At 38.7% G+C, this 19384-nt stretch overlaps 1 pseudogene; it reads right to left on the reverse strand.

The window, feature by feature from the left end:
• Positions 1–17095, reverse strand: part of LOC132098853 (cadherin-17-like) — a 41169-nt pseudogene extending 24074 nt beyond the window's left edge.
• Positions 17096–19384: the final 2289 nt, after the last annotated feature.

The following is a 19384-nucleotide window of genomic DNA, read 5'->3' on the forward strand; positions in this document are numbered from 1 at the left end:
AAGATACTGAGACTGATGCTCGCTCGGGGCCGCTGCACCCTGGAACACTGGCAGGGTTGGCAGACCGGCCCCCAGAGGGCGCTGAGGCGGGACGGGCACCATGTACTGCGGTGTGTACTGCTCTACCCCAGCAGAGGCTGCCCTCTGAAACCCCGGGCCTTTGGCGTCAGGGTTTCTTGGCCGAGGACTTCTTGGCTTCAATAACTGCCCTGAGATCTAGCTTGGGCTTAGAAGACCTCGGCTGAGAGCGTCTGTTTTTGGGCCTCGCGATGCAAGGAGCTAGGGTGCGGCTGGGGCATCTCCTTCCCAGATGCCCCGAGGGAGCGACGAGGGAGGAACTTATGGAACGCCGCTGCTTGTTTGCGGGCCTCCTGAAACCTGTCGACGACAGAACTGACTGCGTCGCCGAACAGGCCAGTCGGCTGAATCGGGGCGTCCAATAGGCAGACCCTGTCCCGCTCTTTGATATCAGACAGGGTCAACCATAAGTGCCTCTCCGCGGCCACCATAGCTGCCATGGACCGCCCAATAGCTCGGGCGGTCTCCTTGGTGGCGCGGAGGGAGAGATCAGCGGTCCTTCTCAGCTCTGAAATATCGTGGGACTTGATCTCCTCTCCCTCATCTAGCTCCTTAAGCATGTCGGCTTGGTACGCCTGTAACACTGTCATGGTGTGCAGACATGCACCAGCCTGACCTGTAGCCGCATACCCTTTGCCCACCAAAGCCGACGTTGTTCTTAGTGGCTTTGAGGGCAATGCCGGGGCCTTTAGAGACTATGCCGCGCCAGGGGACAGATAGCTCGCGAGCTTCTGTTCCACCCGGGGCATCGCTCTATAACCGTGCTCTCCCATCCCCACTACATTTCCATAATAGTCAGACGAGGGGATGTAGAGGCGGGCCGAAAATGGATTTCCACGACCTGGCGATCTCTTCGTGCAGGTCGGGAAAGAATGGAAGGCCCCGGCTGGGAGGTGGCTGACTCGCGTGCAGGAAGCGTTCGTCAAGCTTGCTTCTCTGCGGTTCAGTTGACTTTTCGGCGGGCCAATCGATGCTTAACTTGGCCACCGCGCGAGTAACCACCTCCAAGAGCTCCTCATATTGTAGCGAGTGGGGTGGCGAATCCCTATCGACCGACTCCACATCAACTTCCTCGGAGGAAGAGAGGCGGAGCGTCGATCCCTCTCCCTGAGTGGAAGGAACCGCTGAGCATGCTTCCGACTCTAGGGATTGGGTGCCAGATCTGGCAGAAGTGGAAGGAGATAGGGACTGGCCCGTCTCCATTCCCTCCACCAGATCGACTTGCGAACCCCACGAGTGCAGCCGCCGTTCTGCCTCGGCAGAAGCGGGACCAGCACCGCGGGGAATGCTGGCGAAGGCCCTCTCCTCGAAGAGGGCCCTCCGGGAACGAAGCAGCCGCACCGACATACGCTCACAGTGCAGGCAGTCGGCCCCCTCGAGAGCCGACTCAGCGTGCTTCGAACCCAGGCAAACCACGCACAGGCTGTGTGTATCCCCAACCGTTATATATCTCGGGCAGGGAGGAACACACGACCTATAACGCGATTTGGAATCGCCATCGGAGTGCTTAACTTTAGCCTTGCTTTTTGGCATGTCTAGGAGCTCTTAACTGGACAGACAACAGTAAATAAGACTCACAAGACGGACAAAATGACATACACACACAGAGCGTTTGCTGAAAGACGCGAAGCTGACGCCAGCTGCATGGCACGTGCTTTTATAGCTTCCTGGTCTCTTACGTCATTTTTGCAGATTTATTAAAAGAGAAAAACTGAAATATCACATGGTCCTAAGTATTCAGACCCTTTACTGTGACACTCATATATTTAACTCAGGTGCTGTCCATTTCTTCTGATCATCCTTGAGATGGTTCTACACCTTCATTTGAGTCCAGCTGTGTCCCTAATGACCCTAAGCACACAGCTAAAATAGCGAAGGAGTGGTATCACAACAACTCTGTGACTGTTCTTGAATGGCCCAGTCAGAGCCCTGACTTAAACCCAATTGAGCATCTCTGGAGAGACCTGAAAATGGCTGTCCCCCAACGTTTACCATCCAACCTGACAGAACTGGAGAGGATCTACGAGGAGGAATGGCAGAGGATCCCCAAATCCAGGTGTGAAAAACTTGTTGCATCTTTCCCAAAAAGACTCATGGCTGTATTCGATCAAAAGGGGCTTCTACTAAATACTGAGCAAAGGGGCTGAATACTTAGGACCATGTGATATTTCAGTTTTTCTTTTTTAATAAATGTGCAAAGATGTCATCAATTCTTCAGATGTTAAAGATGTTACAAATCTTCCTGAAAGAGTGCATGTGTCTATATCATCCTAATGCACAGTGAGGAGGAGAGTTTAAGTGGCTAAAGGCTCTCCAAGGATCAAAGCTGCACAATAGCAGAAATTAGTTGAGTCTAAAGCCTAAAAAAAAAAAAAGTCAAACAGCACCTACATCACCATGTGTTGTTTGGGAGGATTTCAAGAAAAAAAGAGAAAAAAAGAAAAGAAATGCTCTCATCCAAAAACAACCTTAAAGCATATTAATTTGCCAGACACCATTGGACCTTCAAACAGGACTGTGTTCTATGGTCAGATAAAACTAAAAACTCAAGATAGGTTTGGTGCACACAGGAGTAAAAAAGTATCCCATGTGCACATCAAAATGTAATAAACTACTGTCCCTTTAATGTTTTTGGTGTATTTTGTATTTATTATTATTTATTTTTTTCTGCTGGAGGTCCTGGACATCTTGTTCGGATACATGGCATCATGGATTCTTTCAAATAACAACAGATAAAAAAAAATGTAAATAGACTGTCCTACAAGAAATCTTATAATGGGCCCAGGCTGGTTTTTACAACAGGACAATGATCCAAAAACAAACAGCAAAATCAAAACAAAAATGGGTCACTGAGCACAAAACAAATATTCTGCTATGGTCATTTCCAGTCCCCTGACCTGAACCCTATAGCAAATGAGTGTGGTGAACTAAAAAGGAGAAGTATTAACATGGAGCTGGAAATCTGAAGGGTCTGGTGTGATTCTGGATGAAGGAATGGTCTCTGATTTCTTGTCAGGTGTTCTTCAAACTTATCAGGCATTAAATGTGAGGACTCAGAGCTGTTCTCATGGCAAATTATGCAAAAAGTACTGAATAAACGGGGTCCATTAATTGTGGCCAACGTGTACTAGACAAAAAAATAAAAATAAATAAAAAACCTAATGAGATTTCCCCCTATTTTGAATTCATATTTCGTCAATGAAAGGTTCAATTCTTGTTATTTTTTCTAAATAAAAGGATTTCTAAATCAATAGGATTAACAATGCAAATTATTTACCAAGGGTGCCAACAATTCTGACCACGACTAGGCATTTAAGTTTCTAAGGCAAAACACATTGAACAAATTTAAGCATTAAACGCATCATTTTTGAGTGTTTTCCAATTTAGAGAAACAAAACATGTGATGTAATGAAATATTACCAACATACACTACTGTACTGTACTTTTTTTGGAAAGAAATTAATACTTCTATTTAGCAAAGAGTCATTAAAGTGATGCTAAAAAGTTCACCCAAAAATAAACATTCGGTCATCATTTTCTCAATCCCAGGTTGTCCCAAACCTGTATGAGTTTGGCAAAAGAAGATAATTTGAAGAATACTGTTAACCAACCAGTTGACAGTAGCCACTGGCTTCCAAAGAATGGGGGAAAAAATACTATGGGAGTCCATTAAATGGCTGTTTGGTTACAGACATTCTTCAAAATATCTTCTTTTGTATTCAGCAGAGGAAATAAACTCATACAGGTTTGGAACAAGTGGAGTGCAAATAAATGATGACTGAATTTTCCATTTGGGTGGAGCTATCCATTAAATTGATCAAAAGTGTCAGTAAAGACATTTATATTGTAACAAATATATATATACTATATATATGTTTCAAATACATTCTGTTCTTTTGTACTCTCTATTCATCAGAGGATCCTGAAAAATATGTATCAACATTTAAACAAAAATATTAAGCAGCAACTGTTTTCAACAGTGTGTAGTTACAACTACGGCCACTTGCTATTGTGTTTCTGATGTTAAGAACTTCAGAGTCTTCAGAAGAGCTGTATTCAGATGCTAGTCACTCTTTCACTGGTCTGCCCAACCAAGAAATGTCAACACACCTCCAGCACTTCACGACTAAACTCCTAACATACAGTACCACCTTCTATAAAATTCTTCTACTTCAAGAGAAAGTGAAATAAAAATATGGAAACAGAGGAAGAGAAGAACCAAAATGTTAGCTGAATGTGGCATGACAGTGTCTAGCAGGAGAGTAGAAAATGTATGTGTGTGTTTGTGAATATTTCTGCAAACAATGCTGTTCATTAATGTAAGTAAAGCACCATTTATCAAAACATTATTCATCAAGTTATGGCTGCATCAAAGTTCCTACAATTCATTGTCAACTAAATTAGGGGATACATAATGAGAATGAAAGGCATAGCGCCAGTGAGGTGAGCTTTATGGATGTTTCCAGAATGCAGAACAGAGCATGTCTTCTTCTTCTTTCCAAGTGGATCTAAATATACCTGCTTAATTCAAACCAGCACTGCTTTTTTATCTCTCCACTGCTGCTGCCCTCCATCTTCACTCCAGCACTCTGTCTGCACCCACCTACATCTCCTGTATTATTCACAACACGTAGGCGTAAACACGCAGGGTATTTTCCTGAAATCAGGGACCACTGCCTGCCTACATCCTGCATCTGCACTTCATTTCCCCTTTTGCTCATCTCTTCCCGTCATTTTAGTCAGTGATCATCTCACTGTTTATTATTCAACTCGGCTGCATTAATGAACAAAGATGATGACATAAGAAAGGCGCTTAGGGCTGTTCTGCATAAGAGAATGCGCTCATGTAGCATAAATAGATAGCGCTACAAATTAGTAAGTGGTCATATTTAGAACATCACCCAAGGATAAGAAATATTTCCAAAAATAGGAGAATCAGATATGTTATGCAAACATTTGAAATTATGCTCCACTTTAACATAATGGGACAGTACATTATTTTTCATTTGTTTACTCAATGTAATTATGTACTGATATTAACATTCTGGCTTATACAGATGATAATTATTTAATTGTTCTGTTCAATAACCAAAACATTTTGAATTCATTATATATATATATATATATATATATATATATATATATATATATATATATATATATATATATATATATATATATATATATATATATATATATATATATATATATATATATACTATTATTTTTCTATAAATTAAAATTCATATTAAAATTGGACACTAATATGTCTAAAATAAGAGAGAAACTTCAATTAATCCTACAACACATCTGAATAAACTTAACTGGAGTCATTCAATTATAGCTGTGAACACTGTTCATTTATAGTGCTCAAAACTATAAAAAGAAACACTCCCAGCTAAATTACTACATTGCCATAAGCCTGAGATTAAAGCATGGATTCCCTCTGCAAGCTCTTTATCTCATCGGCCTCTGTAAATCACATTGTCTAGAACATAGGTCTTGTACAAACACACACGCTAACAGATAAAGAGAAATAAAAGGAGAAAGAGAAAAGTCCACCAGCCAGCTGAGATGTCAGCAAAAAAGCAACAACAACAAAAAAGTCTAAAGGCAACTGATCTCATTCACAAAACTGAAAATAGTGCACTGTCCATACCTCATGATGGGTAAAGATTGGTGGGTTGTTGTTTTCATCCAGAACTTTGACTATGACAGTGCAGGAGCTGTTCAGCCCTGAGAAACAAGTCAGAGAACATATTGATTATCTATTAATATCAAGCGACATAAAAAGTCTTGCAAGATCTCATGTTGCTGTGTGACAGTACATCAGATTCTACATGGCACACTATTTTGAGAGCCATTATTTGGGTCCATACAATTACAGAGATTGATTATAGCAGCTCTAGCATGCTGCATAACTACAGTAACTTCCTCAAGTGGTACATGAAATTATGTTTGAGCATCACAATGTGAAATCTGAAAAAAAGGTGTCTCTAATCACACAAACCAATCAGAGAAAATTGCACAAAATGACACCAGTTAAATTGCATGGTGCCATTTTGCAAGACTAATTTAGCATTGATCAGTGCTGGTGATGTGTCGACCTTTAGCGTCCTCTGCCGTGATGGTGAGTGTGTACTGTGGAGCGGTGCCCTCCATGCTGTCCGCCTGCACTGTGATCACTCCCGAGTCCCGGTCCACACGGAACAAATTCAGGGGAGTCTCAGGCATCTGGCCCACCAGCCGATAAAATATCCGCACATTATCGGTTTTTGGATCGTCGTTGTCCGCTGCTTGGACTGTGAGAATCTCTGTACCTGCGAGAAGAAGATCATACCACTCGCTAACCTGCTTTATTTTAGTATTCAAATAGCATTTATATAGTGTGTGTAACCTTTAGTCGGAAGCTCCTTGACCACCGTGTGGTACTGCATCTGTGGGAACGTGGGCCTATTGTCATTGGCGTCCCCCACCATCACTCGCAGCTCCACAGGCTTAGCAATCTCTCTACCATCTGGCCTCTCTACCACTATGTCAATATGAAACTAAAAGGGAAAAGGGAATTTTGTGAATTCTCATTTGCAAAGAAATCAGTATGTCTTCAGCCGACGTATTATAGTCATCTGTGGTCTGGAGTACATGATGAAAAGAAATCATGCTCACTGAAATCCCGAATATACTATATATTGAATAGAAAAAAAATGGTTTAAAAAACAAAATAGAAAATTTGTTTCTCTGTGTCCAAAACATATGTTATCTGATGGTGGGGAATCTTCAGTAAGCAGACATATTTACATTGGAACATCTTAAGACATTTAGGCAACGTTCAAACTGTCAGTGTTTGGGACTGACAATTGCATTTACTTTTGGCGTGAGTCTTGAAATATTCTGTTCAATCAGCGGTCCGAATGAGCAACTGAGGTCAAGCTCGTATTCTATTTGTGACTATCACCTTTAACCATAGCGACAGTTACTAAAGTAAATATGGTGACATCCAAAATCGCAAATTCTTATGACTTGTGACATGAAAAGAGTTCAACGGAGGTGTTCCATCTTAATTAATCAACAGAAGGTTTAAACCTCAGTAAGCATGTGATTTGAGTCATGCGAAGACCAAATAAACTGTGGAGGACGGTGACGTCATCTAAACCTTCAGATGACACAAAGCTCATATCTACGTCTCTGAATATTACTGAAACCATACATGAAAACCCACAACATGTCACAGAGGGGCTCTCTCACACTGTATAGCTAATGAATACGACTGCTGGTGTGAGTTTGGTTATAGAATGTGGCTGTTACTCTCGTAAATGAATAAAATTAGTTTAAATGCAACCGTATTAATGACCCAAATACTGGACCAGAAGCTGCATTTTGCTGCTCAGTGAATGTGGCCTAATGCAGTTAAATGGGGGAGTGAAGTCATGTAACAAAACTGTGTGATCAGTAACAAACAATTGGGATTTAGAATGGTATAGTTAAGAACAGTAATTATATAATCCTCAAGCATTACATAGGATTTGGTGTGCTGTCAAAAACGTGTCTGAGTGCAGAACTCGGCTCAAGCTTTTACATGGACTACTGATGGACAACTTGATTTAATATATATATATATATATATATATATAAATATAAATGGATACACATGATCATCAATAAATGATACTGGAGTATGGGACAAAAAGGAGCTGGAGCAACACCAGACTGTGGTTTTACAGTTCTCACTCTTGTTCTCTTATCATTTAAATATCAAGAGCAAAACAACAAAAGTACATATGAGATTAACTATTGCACATTAGAGTTTCTGTAGTCATTCTGTTTTTTTAACATTCAGAGAGGGTTTAGCACATATATTACTGATATAAACATAAAAGTATATATATAGATTGTTTTTTCTTTCATCTGGTCCTGTGTTTCTCTGTCTAGAGGAGCATTCAGGTAAATGATTCCTTCCCTGTTGATAGTGAAAAGCATTTCTGGAAACTCTCCTTCAAGACTATACTCAACAGGACTGCCGCTCCACTTCACCTGCAAACACACACACACACAAAATGCACAACATAACCCATCAATACTACTGAAGACATTAACAGTAGTTAACTTGAATGAACATGTTTACCCAAAATCGAGATTGCTTTCTTTATACAATGCTCTAACTAGGCACCTGTGAAGGAACCATGCAAATGGCTTGGACATCAGATTTAAACAAAGATGAGATACAGTGTTTGAGGAAAACCCTGCCTGTTTAGGCACTGCTGAGAGTTAGCTGATAAGTGCGGCGAGGCCGGCACCTGCCAAAACAAACCAGCTGCCCTCGCGATGGAGGGATTTTCCACTGCACTGCAACAAATGATGCAAACGGTCCTGGAAAGGGTGTGGAAACGCACCGAAGAAGGAGAGGACCCTGTAGAGGGGAGAGTGAGGTGGACATGTGTATCTCCTCAATACCTCACCCTCCAACCATTTGTTATGAAGATGGCTCTCCAAACTCAAGCACTTTGTATACATCAGTGGGCCTCTCTAAAGATGACCTGCCCACACTGTTATGAACCGTCAAGAGCAGGGCTTTGAAGAGATTAATGTGTGTCGTCCTGCTGTTCTAAAAATGGTGAGCACCAACTAAGGTGATGTCATCTATTTAGTTTCCAAAGCCTGTTTTTGATAGAAGTGATAGAATCCTCTTAGGACGAGTCAGTTCATGCCTTTGATGTTTAGTGCTGTAGATTGACAAGAGAGAGTGTTACCAGTTGGATGTTGAAAATATATTCTTGTGATAAGGAGTCTATCCACGCACACTGAGGACATGCAGGTTAATATGGAAGCCCTAGGAGGCCATTGTTATTTTTGTCCTGTTGCGTTTTGTTACGATCACGAGAAAATCAAAACTACTCACCCTTTCACTGATTAGTCGCAAATTATTTAATCGCATCTGACAAACATCATTCTATATAATCATGCAGGAGCTCTGGATTAACAATTAAATGAATCACATGTTCTCAGTTACTATTGTGTCTATGCTGATGAAGTTGTAGCCTCCTTCTCCTCCTCCTCAAGTGTTACTGATACTGATTTGGAAATGCTCCGTCACTGAGTCACAGTAGTGAATCTCTCTGATCAAAGTAATTAAAAACAATCAAAATAAATTGCTCATGCATGATGCAGCCATGTATATTGGGGTTATAAATGGAAAAAATTAGGGGAAACAACTTTTATTTCAAACTCCTGATAAGCAACATTTGTTGAGTTGAATTGGCAGACATGAAGTTATGACTTGAGACAATTAGTACCTTATAGATATTTCTGTGAAGGACAGAATGATCAGGCTTCTTCTAAACGTATGTTTAGAACTTAATTAAATTGCAGCACAGTAAAGTCCAAGCACCCTGAAGAGTGTTTCCTGTTTAAGCAAGACATTTTGACCAGCATCTTGCAAAATAAACCACAGAGTATCACAGATCACAGGTTTACTGGAACTATATAATTTTTGTAAGCCTATAGCTTCATGACATCCTCCAGACTTGATTTAAAATGCTTCTGCTGCCAGCCTATCTGTGTCTCATACACACTCGGTCACAAACAGCACAATGTGAATCTTGAGCTGGGATTTGTCATGTAAGGTGAATTTGGGCCAAAAAAAAAAAAAAGAAGAAACCCAAATTGGAGAGAAACATTTGATTGTACTACTGTGGCATCAGCTCAACACAATATCTATGAAATGGGGATTGGGCAAGACACTCAGTTTATCTGCTCTCCTGAATTGTGTCACCCCTATATTTGGTGGATTTAAGTCAGAGCAAACAAACAAAGCTGACATCCCAAGCTGAAGTCATCCACTAAGCATTATGATCAAATAAAGCTCTTTATCTAAAAAAATACCAAAAGTGTTTTTTAGGAACACATGGAGTTAAGAGGATTTTTAGGTTTATTTCAATGCTGTTTCAAAAATTTAAAAATGGAGAAAGATGAAATGAGGAGAGCACAAGCGATGCTGTCCAGCAGTGTTGCTATGAGAGACAGAGAGAAATGCACGACACGCAGACTCTGAGTCCTTCATGACCACTAATCTGTTTCATAACTACAACCGCCCACATGCACATCACAGCACACACGAGTGGGTGGAAAAAGGCTTTTCCCATAAAAAAAAGCACACACATAGCACACGTATGATTGTTCCTTATCTGACTCCCTTACATCAATAGTTATTTGAATTAAATTAATTTAAATATAATGCAATTCAATATCAACCTAATGTTCGATTACAGCATATTTTGTATTAAGATTATATTGTTTAATATTTTATATTAAGAGTATTATTTTTTATAATAAAACGTAAGTTATATATTAAAATGCAGTTCAAATTGCACATATCAAAACCAATACTATAATCAAGAACAGTAGCCTCACCAGTAAGACTCAAGTACCCCTTCATCCACATCACTAAAGTTTTTTTTATTTTACTATTTTTCTTATTTTAAAATATCAATGTTGGTAAATACATAAATAAATAAACTCACAAAGTCACAAAAGCGCATATATTCTTTTATTAATGTCATTAATAGGAATTAACTTGGACACATTTAGCATATTACTCTATTTTCATTTCTTAAAAGAGTCCTGAAAAATGATGATTATTTCTTGTAATCTACTGATATGCCTAATATTTTAAAGTTGGAATTTTATGTTTTAGGGTTAAAAAGCAACATCGGAATCTTCCACCCTGCTTGAGCACATATATCCCTGGTTGGGAAAGGAAGGTATTTCCAGGAATTTTAGTGGGTGAAAAGGCACTGGTGTGTGTAGGAGGCGCCCAGGAACAGGAGAGAGAGGAGGATCTTTTGCCACAAACCCACAAACAATTTGTGACTGCAAAAGATTATTCTGCAAACACATATCATACACACTTTTCCCTGCACACTGTGCAATTTTACTATAATATCACTGGCTGTGTTCAAGCATTTCTTTCTACAATACTTTCTACAACAAGATTTCACCTTTGCGGTGGAAATAGATGCATAATTAAGTTAAGATAAGTGCTAAAAGTAGAGGCCAAAAGTACCACATCCACTATCATGACATCAGGTGTTTCATACACAGTGACTTTGTGTTAAGATGGCAGTGAGTCGTGACTAATATAAAATCTGAACAACAAGCACAAGGTCATGATGAAAGCCATGTGCAATTGTGGGATGCTGCCACAACTTGCCTTTGAAGAGGATGAATGCAATATAAAACAGACACACCTATGTTAATATATATATATATATATATATATATGTCTCACAGGGTCAGGTGAGGCCCACGCATTCCCAGTCACCTCCACTAACACAGTTCCAGTGGAGAAGAAAGCGTTGTCCTTGCCGGCCATGTCCTGCACCATCACAGACAGCTTGTAGCGGCCGCACATCTCTGGATCTAGAGTTGAGGCACCTGGACAGATGGACAGATAAAAACACAAACAGCTGACTTACAAAGATCAACAACACACCAACAATAGCTAAAAAGGGAAAATATATAGTTGATTTCATTTGCCCAATCGTTCCAAAGATTGGGAATTTACATTTTTGAAAGAAGTCTCTCATGCTAACCAATTCATCACTGATTTGATCAAAAATACAGCAAAAGAAATTGTGTATATTATTATTATTATTATTAATAAAATGTATAGCATGAATGCACTGTAATTCACTTTGGACAAAAGCGTCCGCTTAATGCATAAATGTAAATGTAAATGTAATATTAAAATTGTGATGTATTATTACAATTTCAAATGTGCATTTTCTAATATATTTTAAAATGTAATATATTCTTGTGATGGCAAAGCTGGATTGTCAACAGCCATTACATTAGTCTTCAGGGTCACATGATCATTCAGAAATATAAATATTTCTAACAATGTCAATTTATTTACTGTGAGTTTTGATCAATGTAATGCTTCCTTGTTGAATATAAAAGTATTAATTTCTTTAAAAAAATAAAAAAATAATTAATAAATACTGACCCCAAACTTCTTAATGATGGAAGTGTAAGTCAAATTAAATTTCTGTTATTTGAATCAAACTGACTACATTTGGTTGCACCACAAACAATTGAAATGTTTTCAACTGCAGTTTCAGTTCTTGGAGTACAACTGAAAAAAAAGCTATTTTTGACATTCAGCTGTTTTGTTTATCACCTAACTGTTCCAGTGTATTTCTAAGGAGTGTTAGTAACAGTTAGGTGATAAACAAAACAGCTGAATGTCAAAAATAGCTTTTTTACCCTGGAAGCAACTTTAAGGCAGCTGTAAAGACCTGCATTTTAAAACCATCTCTATCTTCTGCACTCTGACATGAAAATACAGTGTACAAACATTCTTTGAGCATATTAAGCCTCTGTTTTTATCTCTATCTCTCTGAGCTAGGCTGCTCTGGTTATATTTGAACCAGAATCATCCGAGTTGACCTGATGGCTTGGGCTCCCAAATGAACCATCTTTCTTTTCTGGCTCTGTGAGGTTTGGCACTGGTTAAAATACTTTTTATTTAGTGGCCATGTTCAAAAAACCAAGGGGCAATGTTGTTAACAGCCGAGTTAACAATGCAATAAGCAGAGCGTGTTGGACTGGCTGAGTGAAAGACAGAAAGAGAGAGAGAGTTAATAGCTAATTTCATGGTTTAACTGGGCCGAGAGGAGTGACAGCTGAGGAAGGGAGACAGGAAGGGATGCTGTTTACACCAAGACACTAAAAGAGGCATGAAGCCACTAGTCCAGAATTCACAAGAAAATACATATTATTCTATGCCTTTTCAAGATTTGATTGGTAGATGCAATGGTATGGTGTTCAGGAGACACTGACTGCTCTAATGCATAATAATAAACATATTATTAATTATTCTTGACCAAATATATCAGTTGGACTATTCATTTAATCCATCCTAATCTTAGTCAGACACAAGCAGGAGTAGTTTATTACCATCCTCTGTAAGGGACACTTCTCCAGTGATGGAACTGATGGAGAACATGTGGCTGGCAGGGGTGCGTGGTATCTGGTCCAGAAGACTGAAGCGCAGTTCCGCGTGGGCAGTGTTTCGGTCGTCTCAGTCCAGTGCTTCCACCTGCATAAATGGAATTCCTGTGATAACGACACACACATATATCAGAATTATTTATCACATGAACTGACACATTTAGAGTGACAAGCAAATGGTGACTATTTGCATATTAACCAGATTTCAAAAATAGCTTTTTCTTACAATTATATCATTTTAATAATATATTCAGCGTGAAAGGAGACAGGAAACGACAGCGAGAAGAAGGAGGAATGGGACTGGGTGCTGTGCAACATATCAAAGCAAAGTTGTCAATTAGCACTGAAAATAATTCTGAGATTACTGGGATGAGGTTACAGAGCTTCATTTTGTTGAAACCAGAATATATTCAAATTCCTTTAACTGCCCCATTCTTAATGTCTGATTGCAATCAAGTGATTGCAAAACATCTTAAAATCTCACAACTAGCCTGACTTTCAACACAGGTCATTACTGATTTTCTATAATTCAAAAAATTGCCAATGTATATTCAACATAAGAGGATGACTACACTGCATCGTTTGTTTCTTTAGTATGTTCGTTTTCATCCTCAGCATGAAGCCTCTGAGGTCAGAGTACACTAGTCTCTTTATTGTGATGTTCCTAAAATAAAAGATGAGTAATCTCTGAATATTAATGAGCAAAATCATTTTTCATTTTGGTCTTGTTATTCACTCCAATCTCTGTTAGTGTTTCTGAGAAAACATTCAAGAACCTGAAGAACACATGAGTGTTAGTGCTTCATCTGTCCTCACAGTGATGTACAGGTAAAACATCTTGTTCTCATATATATCAAACAGACATACAGATCTCTTTGTGTGCCTCATTATGGAAAGGAAAAAGAGGGGGGAAAACTACCATTGAATTACAATTTCTAACTGCTCTACTATGCTACTCTAATTCATGGTGTGTAAGAAATGTGTGACATTCAGTCTATTTCTCATTTAGCATCTCGTGGCTGTAGAAAAAGTGAAGGCGATTAGCACTTCCTCACCCACCTTTGAGAAGCCCCAGCTGCACGCTGCCTCTCATGCTCTCTTCCAAGAACACTGGCACGTTGTCGTTCTTATCGATGACACACACCTCAACAGTAAAGCTCTGAGTGTGCATGGACTTTGTGAAGGACATCTGGGAAAAAATGACTCAGGTAAAATCAATCAAGCAGCATGTCTTATTAGAGCTCAAAGCTTTTTGCTTCACGTTAATTGTAAAAGAACAAATGACAAAAACAAGTCTTCTTGAAACACAATTGATACATATGAAAGTGTATCTTGATGTCTTCTTTTAAAAATGTGCATTAAAAATGGCTCTAAGTCAAAGGAACATTTCTTTATGGAATGATTTTTAACAAATAGCAAGTCCCTTTACGATTCTGCACCTGCAAAGAGTAAGCCGGCTGCTTCTCTCTGTCCAGAGGTTTAAGGGTGTACAGGAAGCCCGACTCCACCCCAAAAATCCCTTCATCGTCACCACTTACAGTCAGATCAGAATAGGTCAGGGGGAGATCTGGCAACTGTAATATCAAAACACATATTATAAATATCAATAGAGTGAAATTGTATGCTCTGTGTAGTTGTCAAAAGCTATTCTGGTGAACATCTAATGAACATCTATTGCTTCATTCATTTGTTTTTATAGACACCATTATGTACTATATGAGAAATGGCTCTGGTTGGCGCTGTCTCAGTTTACACTTGGCATTAATGTGATTTCTGTATCTGGAATTGATGTTGTAAACGTATGCATTAAAAAGACAAGTGTAAAAGCTTTTGTGAACTGGTTGTTTATAATTCGAGAAAGTTTGAAATGCAGTTTGGGATTGGAAATCAGTGTACACGGAATACAGCATATTATTTACATAGTGTCTGCACTCTGTTGGTAAAAATAAAAGTGTCCATAACATGGAAGTACCCTAAACAAAACAAATGAATTATATTTTGAAAAATAAACCTATGTAACAACATCAGAATTCAAAATTCACATACTCTATAGGCTATCACAACTATGCTATCTGTGAAGCAAACCGTGAAAGTTCAATAATTAACACCATTCACTGCAGACTTGCTTTCTGTTCACTGATCTCTATATAGATTATATACATTTGTCATCTATTTTATAGACCAGTGTTTCTGCCAAGTTTCAAATCAACATGTTACTTCCAACATCACCTTGTGTACCATCTAAAATTTCCCGCTTATATCTTGGTCATTTGTGTGCTCGGAACTCGCAATTATATTTCCAAACACACTTGAAGAGCACATTAATGGCTGTTAGTGTAAACACTGTTTGTAGAAATGGTCAGTGAGATGGTAATAATGTTTGACTGACCATTCTCTAGATGTCTGTGAATAAACATGGCTTAATCTGTTGACAGCAGTTATGTGGCTCAGTGGTTGACACCAATACATATAGAGATTCTGAATTAAGCTGGGCATGCGGCTCCAAATGCTTTGTGTTCAGTACTGGCACATTCAAAACAGGGCACAGTGTACATCTGGTCACATATCTTAAATAGCACACAAACCTGGACACTCAGTGTCATGCCAAAAATTCTGGCCAATGAATTTTAATTCTTTTATTTGGTTCCTGGAATGTAACTCTGAAGACTTTTTCCCCATGCTTGCCTGGCATATTTAGAATAACATGCCAGTGAGTGTTTGTTAGGAAAGGTGAAGATTGATTGAAGTACTAATTGCACACGCAGCATGACTCGCGTGGCACTTTGTAGCTCGCCTTTCCCTTTGTTCAATCTGAAATGCTGCCTACACCTCTGCACAGGACATCCAGGGAACAGAGTCTTTTAAACCCATACTGTGTTGCCTGTAGCCAAAATACAACACTATACAATATATATATATATATATATATATATATATATGAATTGCATCATACCTCATCTGTCACTTATTTTTGTAAGCCTAAACAAATATTATGTAGCCATCATTCTGTTCTTTCAGTGTTTACACAGGGTGCGGGTAATTATGCACCCACTCATATATAGGCCATTATACTTCATTTGGACACGGCACAGAGACTGTTTTGATAGCATGCCTTCAAATGCGAAAAAATGATAAGTGACAAGCACTGGGACCCAAACAGTGCTTCAGAAATGCCGCCAATTACAGTGTCAAGGCGAAATGCTTTTTAGAGAGCAACCAGGCTATTACTAAACGGCATCTGGTAAAGATGCCTAACACAGGGTTTGAAGTAAGGCATTGTACAGGAGCTCCATATTTAGACTTATGACGACTGGTTTGTGCGTGAATTCCTGATCATAATTACACCTTGAGTTCTGAGTGCTCTGGGAAGTCGGATGTAGGGTTTATTGAATGCCTTATTCAATGCTCTGCTTTTCAGTCTTTTGTCTATGTTGCTTTTAGAAGCAGTCATTAATACATTCTCAGAACTCTTTATTCATTCGCAACATGTCACAAGGACTGTCCATTTAAACCAAATTCAGTCTATAAATAACATGCACAACAATTTCTTTCATTTTAGTCGCTTTAGACAATATGTCACCTAGTCCGAATTTACAGAGATTACAATTCTTAGCCTACTGAAATGTTCAGAACCTTGGTGTCACATCTGCTCACTTTTGAAAATCACATAAAATCTTCAGTATAGAAAAAAAATAAATAAAAAAAACCCTACACCAACACACCACACGTAATATGAAAAAGGCTGGCAGTCTATGACTTCATCATCTCCCATCATTTTTACTGGAATGCCCTTTTCATCAGTCTACAGTAGTCAAAAACACAGCTAGACAGTTTGGCAACCTGTATCGTCTTGTATTAAATCCAAAACACTCCTCTTAACCTTCAAAGTCATTTTGTCCTCCTTACTGAAAGAACTCACCTTGGCGAGGTACCATGGGAAAATACCATCATAGTTTTCTGGAACACCAATTTTAAGATGAGCAGTCTCAGAAAGCAAACTGTTCTGAGACAGCACCTAAAACAAGAAAGCAATTAGATGCAGAAGTAAATCATGTTGAGTGATAAACATATACAGTGGGTATAGAAACATAATCATTCTCCATACTCCTTTAAAATAATTACATTTTGCTGTTTTGCAGCCTGAAATAAAAATGGACACAGTTTTTGTTTTATCCAGATATTTCCAAGTGTTTTATTCACACATCCAAGTGAAAGATATAACACCAACATGTCAGAAAAAAATAAAATAAAATAAAAAAATAAAAAAACAAGAAGGTCTACGGGAGTCAGGAGATAGTAGAAAAAAAAGAATCACAGGCTTTATCAATGCCTAGAAGCACAGTGAAGTCTATTATTAATAAGTGTGAAGGTATTTGTTTGAACACAGACCCTTCCTGGATCAGGACATCACTCCAAACTGGATAAAAGAGCAGGAGGAAACAGATCAGAGAGGCGACCAAGAGACCTACAGCAACTCTGAAGAAGTTGCAGGAATTTATGACAAAGAGTGGTCACTGTGTGATTGTGACAACAATATCTAATTCTCCACAAATGTGGCTTGTATTGGAGGGTTGCAAGTAAAAAGCCTGGGGGTGTTTCTCTGCAGCAGGGACTGGACCACTTGTCAGGATAGAAGTAAAACATGGATGGGGCAAAATACCATCAAATTCTTGAGGACAATCTGCTGCCTTCTGCCCGAAAGTTGTCAATGGGAGGAAGGTTTACCTTCCAACATGACAGTGACCCAAAGCACACAACAAAACTGAGCACACAGTGATCGAAGGAGAAGAAGGTGAATGTTCTTGCATGGCATAGTCAGAGCACAGACTCAAACCCCATTAAATATCTGTGCAATGACTTGAAGACTGCAGATATAAACAGTCACCATCAAATTAAACTGAACATGAGCAGTTCTGCAAAGAAGAGTGAGCAAATATTGCAAAGTTGAGATGTGCAAAGTTAGAGACATATTCCAGAAGACTAAATTCTGTAATTAAAGCAATTGGTGATTCAGCAAAATACTGACACAAGGGAGTAATCCTTTTTCCAACTCAGTGATGTTTTTTTTATTTAATTTTTTTATGTTGCTGTTACATCTTTCACTTGGATGTTAGTCATAAGCTGCGATGAGTTAATTGAGTAAATTGAGTAAATTGAGCTGGATAAAAGAAAAACTGTGTCCCGTCTTCATTTCACGTTGTAAAGAAACAAAATGTGATTATTTTAAACGACAGTAATTATTTTCTATACCCACTGTAGTCCAGGCAAAAAGGTTAACTAAGAGAACTTACACTCAAGCAATCAGAGATTTCATCCAGACAACAGTGGCCTTCACACTTAAGCCAAAAAACATAATCTTAGCATTCAGGCTTTGCATTAAAGGTAATTATTTGTTTATCTAGTGATCTGTTAATGTTCATGTAAGAAAAAAAGAAGACGTTTTTAATAGATAATAATGGATACACTTTTAAAGGTGCACTGTGTAAGCTTTTTTTCTTCATGTGGCTCGTCAGCTATTGCAGTTTCGCTGTGTAATGTAAATGTAGTCTACATAATTCTAAGGATATTTCTCCAACATTCTAATACTTTTTTGTGTGTGTAAAATACTGAGTGCACCTTTAAGAGAAAAGTAATAGTTTGAGCGAAAGAATCAAGCGTGCCATCAGACAACTTTCCCTCCAGTTAATGTTAAACTCGAGTACACCTCATTAATGTAACATCACGTCAGGTGTCGACTTACTTTTGTAGCCTATATGCTTTTTCAGAGATGGCTACAAGATTTCGGCTAAAGTGTTTTACTTTTTTTTTTTTTATACAAAGCATGATCATAAAACAAGAATATCTGCTTTACAAAACATGACAATAAATGATGTGTGTGTACCCAGCGGTTAGCCTACTGTACATGAATGTAAACAAACAAACAAAAGTCTGTATACTCTACAATTAAGTCGGGTAAATATTGTAAAATAAAATAATAAGCTATATACACCTTACACAACTATGGTATGTCTAGTCGAACTTTCTAAGAAACTCAACTTTCTAAGAAACTCAAGTCAGTTTACTGGAATCAGTGATGCGGTTGCTGAATAAGGCATTAAAAAAAGCCAATTGAGGTCACAGTGGACTGTGACAAAATCTTACGCACGTCTTTCTTTATCTGAACATAATGCTGTTTAATAAATGCTCTTACCTTCAGTCCACACTTCCAGTGAGCGAAATTGAGAATGGCTTCAAGTGTTTAAAAGCATTGCCTCTCTTTTGTACCTGATTAATGATTAGCTTTCTTAATTTGGCCGAG

This window comes from Carassius carassius, chromosome 2 (genome assembly GCF_963082965.1).
Source record: "Carassius carassius chromosome 2, fCarCar2.1, whole genome shotgun sequence".
Taxonomy (NCBI): domain Eukaryota; kingdom Metazoa; phylum Chordata; class Actinopteri; order Cypriniformes; family Cyprinidae; genus Carassius; species Carassius carassius.